General features: G+C 43.7%; 1 protein-coding gene across 1 annotated transcript in view; it reads left to right on the forward strand.

Annotated features, from left to right (window-relative positions):
- Positions 1–12,214: 12,214 nt before the first annotated feature.
- MRAS (muscle RAS oncogene homolog) overlaps positions 12,215–12,736 on the forward strand; it is a 55,811-nt gene continuing 55,289 nt past the window's right edge. Inside the window, exon 1 of the mRNA XM_008588722.1 lies at positions 12,215–12,635. The gene's annotated coding sequence lies outside the window, so the exon portion shown is untranslated. The remainder of the gene's footprint in view (positions 12,636–12,736) is intronic.

Genomic DNA, 12,736 nt, shown 5'->3' on the forward strand with positions numbered 1-12,736 from the left:
AAGACGAAGCCCGGTTACCGCTGGCTTGGGCCTTCCCGGCCGCAGCCCCGCGACAAACCGCTGCGCGGGTCAGCAAGCCCGGAGCCTTCACCAAACAGAGCCCCCGCCCCTTTCTTAAGGTGCTTCTAGGTGGCAGCAAATCAACGCAGATCCAAAATGAAGACTCCACGACGGGGAGCAGAATCTGCGGCCCGCGGGCTCGTGGCTCGCCCGGTGGTTTTCTGGGGACCTGCGAAGCGGGTTCCCCACCCTGGAATCGGCCAAGAGGCGCGCGCACAGGCTGGATCAGAGCGCGCGGTGCGGCGCAGCCTGCCAGGCATCGGGAAGAGGACACGGGACCCTGTTATCCCCACCGTTCCCATGTAATACCGGGAAACTGAGACGCTGGGAACGATCTCCCGACAGGTACAAGGTCTTCTACGGGCCTGGAGAGGCTCCAACGAGTCTGTGCGGACACCAGCGTGTCGTCATGGAAACCCACCTCCCGCCAGCCCGCAGGGACACGTGAGCCACGCCCACTCGGCCCCCGCGCAATCTCTCAGCAGAGTCTCTGAGCCCCGCAAATGGCCAGAGGGCGTCCCGCCCCCTGCCGTCAGAATTGGACGATGGGAACGTGTCATTGGCTGGCGCGTTTGTCAGTTTCTGGAGGCTTTGCACAGCCAGGCAAAGACCCGGTCCATCTGTGCGCCGAGCAGTTGCGTCCCGAATCCCTGCATCCCTCCTGCCCCGTCTGCCAGGCCCAGTGTGCAGCTTTTCTACCACTATATATCCGCATAATGCGTGCCCAGCAGGGGTGGCTCCAGGTTTTGAAGGGTCTGCAAGGGTTCTTTTTATTTTATTTTTTATTTTTTACTTTTTTTTTTCCTTTTTGTCTTTTTTACTGACCGGTAACGGGATCGCAACCCTAGGTGTTGCGTCCGTACCGGGAGGCAACGGGATCGCAACCCTCGGTGTTGCGCCCGCACCGGGCTCAGCCAGTGAACGGGAACCGGTCTCCGCATGGGATCTGAACCCTCGGTGGGAGCGCCGCCGCGCTCCCAAGCGGGGCACTGTCCAGTGCGCCACCAGCCGGGCCCGCAAGGGTTCTTTTTAAAGTAAATAATACAAAATTACAAATCCAAAATAAGGAATAAAAGTCAAGTGGAACAAATACAAAACAATTACAAACATGGTAGATATTATTCTGATATCAGTAATCACTTTAAATGTGAATAGTCTAATTAGACCAATTAAAAGACAGAGTTTGTCAGAGTGGCTTAAAAAACAAATAAGCAAACAAACAACCAAGGCTCAACTGTGTGTTGTCTGTAAGGAACCCACTTTAAGTATAAAGACACAAACGTGTTAAAAGTGAAGGGATGAAAAAGCTATGCCATGCTAACACTAATGGAAAGAAAGCTGAAGTGGCTATATTAATTCCAGGCAAAGCAGACTTCGGAACAAGAAAAGTATCCGGGATAAACGGGCATTGCATATAGTGAATGTGGTCAGTTGTCTACGAAAATATAACAATACTTAACGTGTATGCACTTAACAACAGAGCATCAAAATACGTGAGGTAAAAACCGCTAAAACTGTAAGGAAAAAGAGATAAACCCACTATAACTGAAGATTTCAACATCACTTTTTTAGTAATTGATAAATCCAGCAGGCAGGAAATGGGCAAGGATATGGTTGAACTGAACAACATCAATCAAATTGGTGTAATTGACATTTATAAAATACTTCACCCAACAACAGCCAACTATAAATTCTTCTCATGCTCACATGGAACATTCACCAAGATAGACTATATTCCAGGCCATAAAATATTCTTTAACAAATTCTTAACAAATTAAGAGGATTACAGATCATGCAAAGTATGTTCTCAGACTACAATGGAATCAAAGTAGAAATTAATAACAGCTGATGAAAAAAACCTAAAAGGTTTAAATATATGGAGAGATATTCCATATTCATAGATAGAAAGAATGAATATTGTTAAGATATCAATTTTTCCCAACATGATCTATAGACTAAACATAATTTCAATCAAAATCCCAGCAAGCAGGCTATTTCATGGATAGCAACAAACTGATTCTGGAGTTTATATAAAAAGTTAATATACCCAGAATAGCCAACACAATAATGAAGAGGAAAGAACAAAGTCAGGGAACTGACACTACCCAACTTCAAGACTTACTATAAAGCTAAAATAATCAAGATAGCATTATATTAGTGAAAGAATGGATACATAGAGTAATGAAACACAATAGACAACCCAGAAATTGACCTGTATAAATGTAGCCAACTGATCCTTGACAAAGGGGCAAAGAAGGAAAGCCAAAGGAGAAAGGGTAGTCTTTTCAACAAATGGTACTGAAGCAATGGGTTGTCCATTTGCAAAAAAAAAAAATCTGGACACCGACCTTACACCTTTCAAAAACTTCGTTCAAAATGGACTATAGACCTAAATGTCTATAAAATGTAAAACTATAAAACTTCTAGAAGAAAACCAAGGTGATCCTGAGTTTGGTAATGACTTTTTAGATACAACACCAAAAGTGTGATCCGTGAAAGAAAAAATTGATGAGTTGGATTTTATTAAAATCTTGTGCACTGCCAAAGACTGTTTAGAGAATAAGACAAGCCACAGACGGGAAAAAATGCTTGCAAAACACATATCTGATAAAGGACTTGTATCCTAAATCTACAAACCAAATAATAAGGAAACAAGTAACCTAATTAAAAAATGGGCAAAAATCTGAAGACATTTCAGCCTAGAAGATATACAGACGGAAAATAGGCATATAGAAAAGATGCTCAGTGTCATTTGTCGTGAGGGAATTACAAACTAAAACAACAATAAGATATTTCTGCATACTTATTAAAATGGCTAAAAACCCAAAAAACTGACAATGTCAAATGCTGGTGATCAATAACAAGGGTGATGCCAGTCTGAGGTCAGACAGTTGCTGGGCAGATGTCCTCACAGAAGTATTTTGGTGTAAGTTTGCTACGGACTTTGTGCAAGGTTGTGGTTTTGCAGAGTCCTTTGTGATAATTTTTGTTATCAGGCATTCATGCATGAGAACCTTCTCTTCATAGCCTTCCCCAGCTCTGTTTGTTAGAGGTTTTTTGTTTTTTATCACAAACAACTGTTTGTGATAATTTTTGTTATCAGGCATTCATGCATGAGAACCTACTCTTCATAGCCTTCCCCAGCTCTGTTTGTTAGAGGTTTTTTGTTTTTTATCACAAACAACTCTATTTGATTCTGACAGCTTTCACACAAGTCATGTTTGTTGTCACAAGATGGTGGTTACTTAAGCTCTTGAATGGTTTGAAATTTTCCTTAGAACTTAGATCCCAAAATGAAATTCAAATGAGATGCTAAACTCCTCCTGCCAACACATTGATTGATAGACACTTTTCATTCCTTCTGAAAGGGTTAAGTTTCTTATCAAGTGGTCTCTGCCATGAACTGTATTCATATCTTTGCCAGGCTGAACCTCAGAAACAAGTTTAGGGGAACCACATGTCCCCAGTTTGCCTGGGACACCCCCACCTTACACCTGTTGTCACATACAATTATTAATAGCAACCCCTTTCACTTTCAAAAGTGTACTGTTTGGACAATATGGAATCTCATCAATTTTTCCCCAAACAGAACACCTTGGGTCATTCCTGCTTATTACAGCTTGATTTAATGAAACTTCCATTTTTTTATATGTTTTGTAATAGGAGTCAATTTGATTGCTTTGTCCAAAGGTCAGATATCTTTTTCAAAGACATCTGTTTTTAATTAGACAGGCCCTAAGGGAGGCACTTTTTTTGTTTATTTTGCTTTGTTTTAATGCAAAAAACTTCTAGCTTTAAGGGTTACTGAGATGTTTTAGAGTCTGAAAGGTTAAAAAACAAATTCTTTCTTCTGTAAGTCATGTTCATCGCCACAAGATGGTGGTTTATTCAAAGAAAACCCTTCTGACACCCAAATTGGACACCAGGAACATTTTCCATCAAAACACTTCAGAACTGATGTGACTGTGTAAAACAAGAATGAATCTACTCATTTTAAGAGCAGATCATAAACCAAAGCAGGCAATGTCTTCGCCCAGATAACATTCAATTTTTCGTCTTAGATAACAGGAATGTATACACACATTGTTGTCTAAACTGACTTCTCTCTGCTTCCACATTGTATTAGTCCGTTTTCTTTTGCTTATAGCAAAATATTTGAAACGGAGTAGTTTATAAAGAAAAGGGTTTATTTCTTAATAACTCCATAAATGGATTAATTCAAGAAGTCATACTCCTCACTATCCAATCACCTCTTAAAGATCCCGCCTTTCAAATACTATATTGGAAATTAATGTGCTGACCTGTTAGCTCAGTTGGTTAGAATGTGGCCTTATAACACCAAGATCAAGGGATTAATCCCTGTATTGGTCAGCCACCCAAAAAAAGAGAAAAAAAAGAAATTAAGTTTTCACATGAGCTTTGGAGGGGATAAAAATTCAGACCATAGGACAAATATAATGTTTTCTTTTTTCCACAAGTAATAGCATGTCGCTCCTGTGACTTGCTCTGATGAAGGCAGCTGGGAGTAGTACAACTGGGAGCTGTAGAGTCAGACTTGGGCTGGATCCTGGATCTACCACCTACTACCTGTGTAAGCTTGGGTAAGTGACTTCAACTTCTTCCATCTCGGTTTTCTCATCTTTAAAATGGGTAATATAATACCTACCTTTCAGGAATGTTGCAGAGAGAGGTAATGTCTTTCAAAGTTTCTTGACATTAAAGCCAGTATTATTGTTGTTGTTGTTAAGGTGTCTTGCGCCCTTTGCACAGCATAGAATCATGCTGGGCAGTAGCTTCCCAGTCGAGGATCACAATGGCCTCCCGCCTGCCCCCCATGCCTTACATCCAGATGGAGTCATTTGATTATTTTTCCTCAGTCAGGGTGGGAGTAATGAGTATTACTTTTGGACACGAGTGGTTAAGTATCAGATGTGGAGTCCTCCATACTACGCCCCCATCTGCCAGCTTGATGCCACCAGAGTGACTTTAATGACCAGAAGTTTTAAAATTTAGATGAAACTTAATTTACCAGCTTTTTTCTTCTATGATTATTGGTTTCTTTGTCCTATCCAAGAAATCTTTGCCTACCCCAGGTAATGAAGATATTCCCCTTATTTTCTTCTAGGAAATACAGAAACATTATAATTCTAGGAATTATTTTTAAAATTATAATGAAAGAAATTATTTAAAAGGTACCTTTAAATTTAGGCTTATGATCTATCTCAAATTCGTTTTTTAATTGAAAGTTTTATTGAGATTATTATAGATTTATACAGTTGTAAGAAATTAACACAGAGAAATCCTTGGTATGCTTTACCCAATTTCTCCCAATAGTAATATTTTGCAAAACTATAGTACAATATCACAATCAGGATATTGATGTTGATACAATCCATCTGTCTTAGTCAGACTTCCCCAGTGTTAGTTGTACTCATTTGTGTGTATGTGTGTATTATGTATTGTAAAATTTTATCACCCGTGCAGCTTGGCATATCCTTGGCCATGGTCAATAACCTGAATGCAGGACCCCTTGTGTTGCTTTTTATAACCACGCCCAGCTCCCTCCTGTGGATCTCCCTCTGTCCTTAACGTCTGGCAACTGCTATTCTCTCCTCCATTTCTAAAATTTTGTTGTTTAAAAATGTCATATAAATGATATCATACAGTATGTAAACTTTTGGTATTGACTTTCGTTCACTCAGCATAATCCCCTTAGAATTTGCAATTCCCGGGCCAGCCCGGTGGCACACTGGAGAGTGCGCCGCTTGAGAACGCGGCAGCGCTCCCGCCGAGGGTTCGGATCCCACGTGGAGACCGGTTCCCGCTCACTGGCTGAGCGCGGTGCGGGTGCAACACCGAGGGTTGCGATCCCGTTACCGGTCAGTAAAAAAGACAAAAAAGGGGAAAAAAAAAAAAAAGAATTTGCAATTCCCCTGGAGACTCACCCAAGTTGTTGCATATGTCAATATTTTAATTCTTTTTTATTGCTGTGTACTCCACAGTCTCCATATACCACAGTTTGTTTCAAATTAATTTTTGTGTGGTATGTAAGGTAAGGGTCAAAGTTGTTTTTTTTTTCCATATAGATTTCTGGTTGTGCAAGCACCACTTGTTGAAAAGACTTTATTTCATTGGATTGCTCTGGCACCTTTGTCACAAGTCAGTAGGCCACATACGTGTAAGTTTCTTTCAGGACTCTGGTCTATTCCGCTGATCCTTTTGTGCATCCTTATGTCGGTACCTCACTGTCTTGATTACTAGTTGTATAGTAAGTCTTGAAATCAGGTAATCCAAGTGCTCCAACTTTGTTTTTCTTTTTCATAAAATTTTTTGGCTATTCTAAGTTCTTCGATTTTTATATAAATTTTAGAGTCAATATTTTTTGAAATCTTTTGTTGCAAATTTGATTTGGATTGCATTGAATCTAATGATTGACTTGGGGAGAATTGACATATTAAAAATATTGAGTCTTCCAATCTGTAAATGTGGTATATCTTTCCATTTATTCTTTAACTTCAGCAACGTTTTGTAGTTATTGAGCCAATCTTGCAAGTCATTTATATTTTGTTTATTAATATATTATTAATAAAATTAATTTTATTTTTTTACTTTTTTCAATTACATGCTGCCAGTACCTAGAAATGCAACTGACTTTTTGTTTATTGACTTTGTATTCTGAAATCTCGCTAAACTCTGTTACTAGTGCTAGTAATTGTTTTGTTGGTTGTGAGGGTGACTTTGAAAACACAAGATAGCAAGCCATAAAGTGGAAGCAGCCTGTCTTTCTGAGCCTACCAACTGACATTGGACTGTGTCACGTTTTCTTCATGGTATAGAAGTCAGTGGGGGTTACCATCAAACTGCTGATCTGTGTGGTGAGTCCCTGTATGGCAGGCTGTCCTAGCTACTTTCCAATGACTTTTATCATGGAGCCTCAGGTTCTCATCATGACCGGAACTAATGAGCCCAGTGCTACCCACCATCCAGGCTTACTGAGAAGTTAGAGGGATGGCAAGGAGACGTTATGCATGTTGGATAGTAGTCTGCTCATATATTGCTCCTGTTGGTAGACATTTCTCCATGGATCTCTCATGTTTCTGCATATTTTGCAAGCAGAGGCACTGAATGCTTTTATTCTTAACTATCTTTTCAGGAATGTTTATTCAGTGAACAGCTTTGAAAGAAAAGATAGTATCTCCTTCTAAAGCAAGGAAAGGTTTGCTTACAACCTTGGAAGATTGAGTCTCCCTCTATAGAAAGCATTCTTTCCAGTACAAAAGCATTCTTTCCAGTACGAAAGCTTTGGTTTCTTGAACCTAGGGTTCTTCCTCTGTAACACAACCCACTTCGGTTGCAGGTGTTACCTGGCCCTCTTTGCATTGTGCTGCGGGAATTTGGGTTCAGGAAACCCATGCAAAAATGCTAAAACCCTAGCTACTGCCATTGCTTTGAGTAGTAAACTATCTTTCACCACTGACCCTGGGGCTTCATGTATTCAGCCAACATCCATGAAACTTCCACTTGTTAGCTTGCAAGTGGGATGAAATCTCAGATGCTTCATAGTTCTTTTTTTTTTTTTTTAAAGATGATCAGTAAGGGTATCTTACCCCTGACTTGATGTTGTCGGCACCATGCTCTCCCAAGTGGGCCACGGGCCGGCCGGCTTCACAGTTGTTGACACTTCCAGAGAGGTAATGAACTTTGTCCCTTGGTTTTTTAGGCTCCTCTGGGAGATCAGAGAGCATGTCATTCTAACCTCCTATTAGAACTTCTTGCCCATCTATTTGGGCCAACAAAAGAAGCTTTTGAGACAAAGCTGGATCTCAGTCAAGCCACAAAGACCTCATTACCAAGGACTACACTTCTCCCGTGCTTCCCCTGAAGCTTCCTGAACGGCTGCCCCAGCGATTTGAGGGCTTAATGCTAACTGACCTTCAGGGATCTCTAAACCTCAATAATATTTATCTCAAAGATTTGTATGCATTTTGAAACATACTACATACCATATCTATATTAGCTTTAATGTAAAAATGGTATCTTAAAGTTCTATCAAGGATTTTTAAATTGTTTTCTTTTTTTTTTTTTCCTTTTTGTCTTTTTTCATGACCGGTAACGGGATCACAACCCTCGGTGTTGCGCCCGCACCACGCTCAACCAGTGAGCGGACTGGTCTTTATATGGGATCCAAACCCTCGGCGGGAGCGCCGCCCTCTACCGAGTGCACCACTGGGCCGGCCCTAAAATTGTTTTCTAATTGTCTTATTTGTCAACAGGGGTGAGGCTATGGGATTTCAGACAATTGGGCTAAATTGAAATGAGCAAGCCCTGCATTTCAGGTTCAGCATCCAGGCAATTTTCTTTCTCTGACTTGGTATTTCAAGTACTAAGACTCATGAAAACATGTGACTATGAGTGATGGAAATTTTTCCACTGTTTTACAAGCTGGGGCTAGGTAATTACTGAGAAGAGATGTTCAGGAAGCTGGTCCCAGGCTATGGGTTGCAGAAAGTCATAGGGAATATCCCCCACTGTGAGGCCAGGGTGCATTGTTTTTGTTACAGGGAACAGCTCCCATCCAAGCTCAACCTCTTATCAGCTTCCAGGAAATGCTCATTAAAGCATTTTTTTTTTTCAATGAAGAAAGATGTCTGATGCTTTAAAAATCATGTTTTATTCTCAATGCTGTCATTTTTATCAAATGTAAGTTACTAAAAATGTAAGATTTTGAGTAAATGCAAGTTACTCAAAAGACTCATAGTCCTATTAACGTGACTCCCCAAGATTTGGGAAGTAATAAACAGTTACATTATTTTAGTTCAGAAGACAACAAATTTGCCGTCTAAACAGTTAGCTGTCCCCCACTCCCAACAGGACACAGCACTAGCTGTGTGGGCCAGAGACATCAGTTAACAGCCCGTACCCCAGTGATCACTCCCCCCACACCACTCCTTTTTACTTGACCATGTCTGCAGAACCAATACCAGCATCAGAGAAGAAAGCCTTTTGAGGCCTTGGTCTGAGTGAGACTGGAGGAGGTGGTGGGTGCAGAGGGACTGGCAGGGAGGGCTAAAGATGAGAAGTGACTGGACCGGGATTAATAAAGGCCATGAAAACCCTGAGAGCAGACTGCATAGTTCTTGGTGCAATATCATGGGCAGCCCAGGGGAAGAAAGGCCTCATACCTGGCACAGAAAAGAGCTCAGCTGAGGGGATGAACAAGCATGGGAGTGAGGCAAGGTTCTCTTGCTGGCCAAGGGTTGGTGCTTCAGAGTCACCCAAAGATCAAGTTCCAGCCACAGGCCTGAAGAGACTAACTGGAATGAGTGCTCGTCTCCTATCCACCTTCTCCCTGCTTCCCAAATACCAAGCAAACACACACAACTGACCTGCTCCGGCACAGGGGAGAGAAGATAGGCTTTGTGATCAGAAGAGCCTGACTGTCTGTCTACCAGCTGTGTGGGATTGGGCTCACAGTCTCCTTATGTCTAAAACAGGCTGGAGAGGCCTTCAGCACTGGGTTGTTGGGAGGTGTGCACTCCCATCACAGTGGCCAGTGTTTGACACACCGTAAGTGCTCAGAGCTGGGAGCTCTGGGATCACCAGGGATCACTCTGAGGCTGGGAATTGTAGAGGAAGGTTGGGCCACAATGATCTGGCTGACTTCTGGCCCCAAAGTCCCCAGGCCCCCAGGTTTGCCCACTGAACCACTGGGCACCAGCATGGGTATGCTCTGAGGCGTGGCACTCAGCAAGCCTTGGGGCAGAGAGGCGAGCGCAGGACAAATTGTAGTGGTTGAAACACATCTGCTTTGTCATTAGCTGGGGAATCCTGCTGTGGGTCAGTCCAGCAGTTCTGACCTTTCCCCTATTACAGGCATTGGTTCCTGGCCCAGTGGCTGGCCTTGAACCTCAGGCATGAAATTTGGGCCTGAGCCTTGCCTGGGTTCTTGGCCAGGAGTATGGCCTGTTATCATGCCTCAAACACATGCAGATCTGCTGGAGTTTGGGGAAAGACTTCAGCTCAATCATGCCTCAGCATATAAGGTTTTCTCTTTTCCTTCTCAGCCTACCTGATTGCTATTCCTCCCTCCAGACCTGACTTAAATATCAGCAATCATAGAAATCCTGCCCTGGGCACTGGCCCCCTCCCCACATTGGGTTAGGTGCCCTTCCTCTGGGCTCCCACAGCCCAGCCCCTCTGCTTCTCTCCTCCACACTGCTTACCCCTTGGTTGGCACTCAGTTTGCTTGGAGGTAGCTCTCTGCCCAGTGCCTGTCACTCAGTAGATGTTCTGGAAGTGTTTACCAAATGAATGAACTATCAAACCCAGACCTCACCTTTCTGCTCAGTGACCCTGTTCTCTAAAGCCCCTATTTGCCAGCAACTCAGCCACAACTTTATTTCAGGATTCAAAAAGCAGAGGAGGCAGTCTAAATGGGATAGCCTGTCCCCATTCACAACCTGCAGGGTTTAATCCCACTGATAGAGAATCCCAAATTCCTGGGTATGACTCCTAGCTGTTTATGTTCCATTTCTGAGAAGACATATTATTAAAGATTTGTGTATGAAAGCAGTATAAAGACAGCTCTTTGACTCGTGTGTAGATCTTGTCTGCTCAAGCCGAGGGCAGCAGTAAGGCTACTTTGCAGGTCAGGGCCCAGGAGAGGATGTCTCTTGACAGAGGGAGCCCATGAGGGCTGACAGACAGACAACCAGGATGCACAGACCCTAGCCCACCTCCCCCAAGGCCTGTGGGAAATGGAAGAGGGAGGAAAAAGCAGTTTCCAGGGCAAGACCCAGCCAGTCAAGGTGAACTTCTGTCCTTCTAGCCCCGTCCCCAATCAGTTCTTTTACTCCCTATTGCCAAGGTGTGACACTCTCAATGGCACCCAATCTACTTGCTCTCCCCTGCCCTGGGGACTCCCCTGAACTCTGGGGTGCACAACAGCTCTCAGTAAATGGCTGCATGGGTGGTTGAGATGCCAATGGAAGCCTGAATCAGATTGAGAACCTGGGGGTGCTGGCCATTTAGCTCAGATGGTTAGAGCACAGCCTTGTAACACAAAGGTCAGGGCTTTGGATCCCCATACTGGCCGGCTGCCAAAAGCGAAAGCAAAAACAACAAAAAAAACCCCAAAACAAATTGAGAACCTCAGCGTAGCATGATGGCATGCAGGACTCAGGGCAGTGAGGTCCCCTTAAGCCTGGGGTGGAGGGAAGGGAGTGTGTTTCCTGGATGTGGATGTGTAAAGCTGCTTCCAGGTCATCAAGGTCCATCCACAAAAAGACTGTCCTCAGAAATGACACTCATGGGCCGGCCCCGTGGCTGACTCGGAGAGTGCAGCGCTGGTAGCGCCGAGGCTGCGGGTTCGGATCCTATATAGGGATGGCGGGTGCGCTCACTGGCTGAGCGTGGTGTGGACCACACTGTGCCAAGGGTTGAGATCCCCTTACCAGTCCAAAAAAAAAAAAAAAAAAAAAATGACACTCAATAAAAAAACCACAGTGAGATAGCACTTCACACTCACTAGGACAGCTGTAATAAAAAAGACATATGATAACAAGTGTTGGCAAGGATGTGGAGACATTGTAACCGTCATACACTGTAACCGTCATACAATGTAAAAAGTTGCTGCTGCTTTGGAAAACAGTTTGGCAATTCCCCAAAGAGTTAAACATAGAGTTAACGTGTGACCCAGGAATTCCACTCCTAGGTATACACCCAAGAGAAGTGAAAACATATGTCCATACAAAGACACGAATGTTCATAGTAGCTTTACTCACAATAGCCCCAAAGTGGAAAAACCTAAATGTCCATCAACTGATGAATGGGTAAACAAAATATCCGTATACACATACAATGAAATATTATTCAGTCAGGAAAAGGAATGAAGTACTCGTAAGTATGGACCGTGAAAACGCTATGCTAGTCACAAAAGACCACATGTTGTATGATTTCATTTATAGGAAATGTACTGAATAGGCAAATCCATAGAGACAGAAAGTAGATTAGTGGTTTTCAGAGGCTGGGGGCAGGGCAGGATGAGGAGTGACTGCTCATGGGTACAGTTTTTTTTTGGAGGTGGTGATGAAAATGTTCTGAAATTAGATCATGCTGATGGTTGCACAATTTTGTGAATATACTAAAAACCACGGAATTTTACACTTGAAAAGGTGGAATTTTATGGTATGTGAATTTTTTAAACGGGGAAAAATGACTCCGTTGGAAGGAGTTAGCGGAACTGAAACAATGAAATGGTGCTCGAGCGTCGCCTGTCCCTGTCACATCCACCCGAAAGAACTTTGGGCCCCAGAACGGTGCACCCAGAGGGCCAGGGGGAAACGACGCCGGAGACATGATCTAGGAAGAAAGACGTCTCCGGCTCCAAGGGAACGCGGTTAAGGTGGCGCCCGGGGACCGCCTAGGACTGGGGAGGCGCCCATCGGGTCACTCGTTGGCGGGGCCAGAGCTGAGATTTAAAGGTCGGCACACAGAGCCTCTTAAAGAGACCCGGGTGAATTCCCATTCGGCGTCCGCCTTAAAGCCAGCTCCGCAGCGCTCCGGGCCGGTCCCCGGTAGGTGCCGGGGGTGCGGGGTCTGGCGCCGCCGGCCGCTCTATTTTTAGCCGGCGCTGTCGCAATACCAGGAATGCGCGGCGCGCGGGGCGCTCGGGGCG

Source organism: Galeopterus variegatus, unplaced genomic scaffold, assembly GCF_000696425.1.
Source record: "Galeopterus variegatus unplaced genomic scaffold, G_variegatus-3.0.2 Scaffold4992, whole genome shotgun sequence".
NCBI classification, from domain to species: Eukaryota; Metazoa; Chordata; class Mammalia; order Dermoptera; family Cynocephalidae; genus Galeopterus; species Galeopterus variegatus.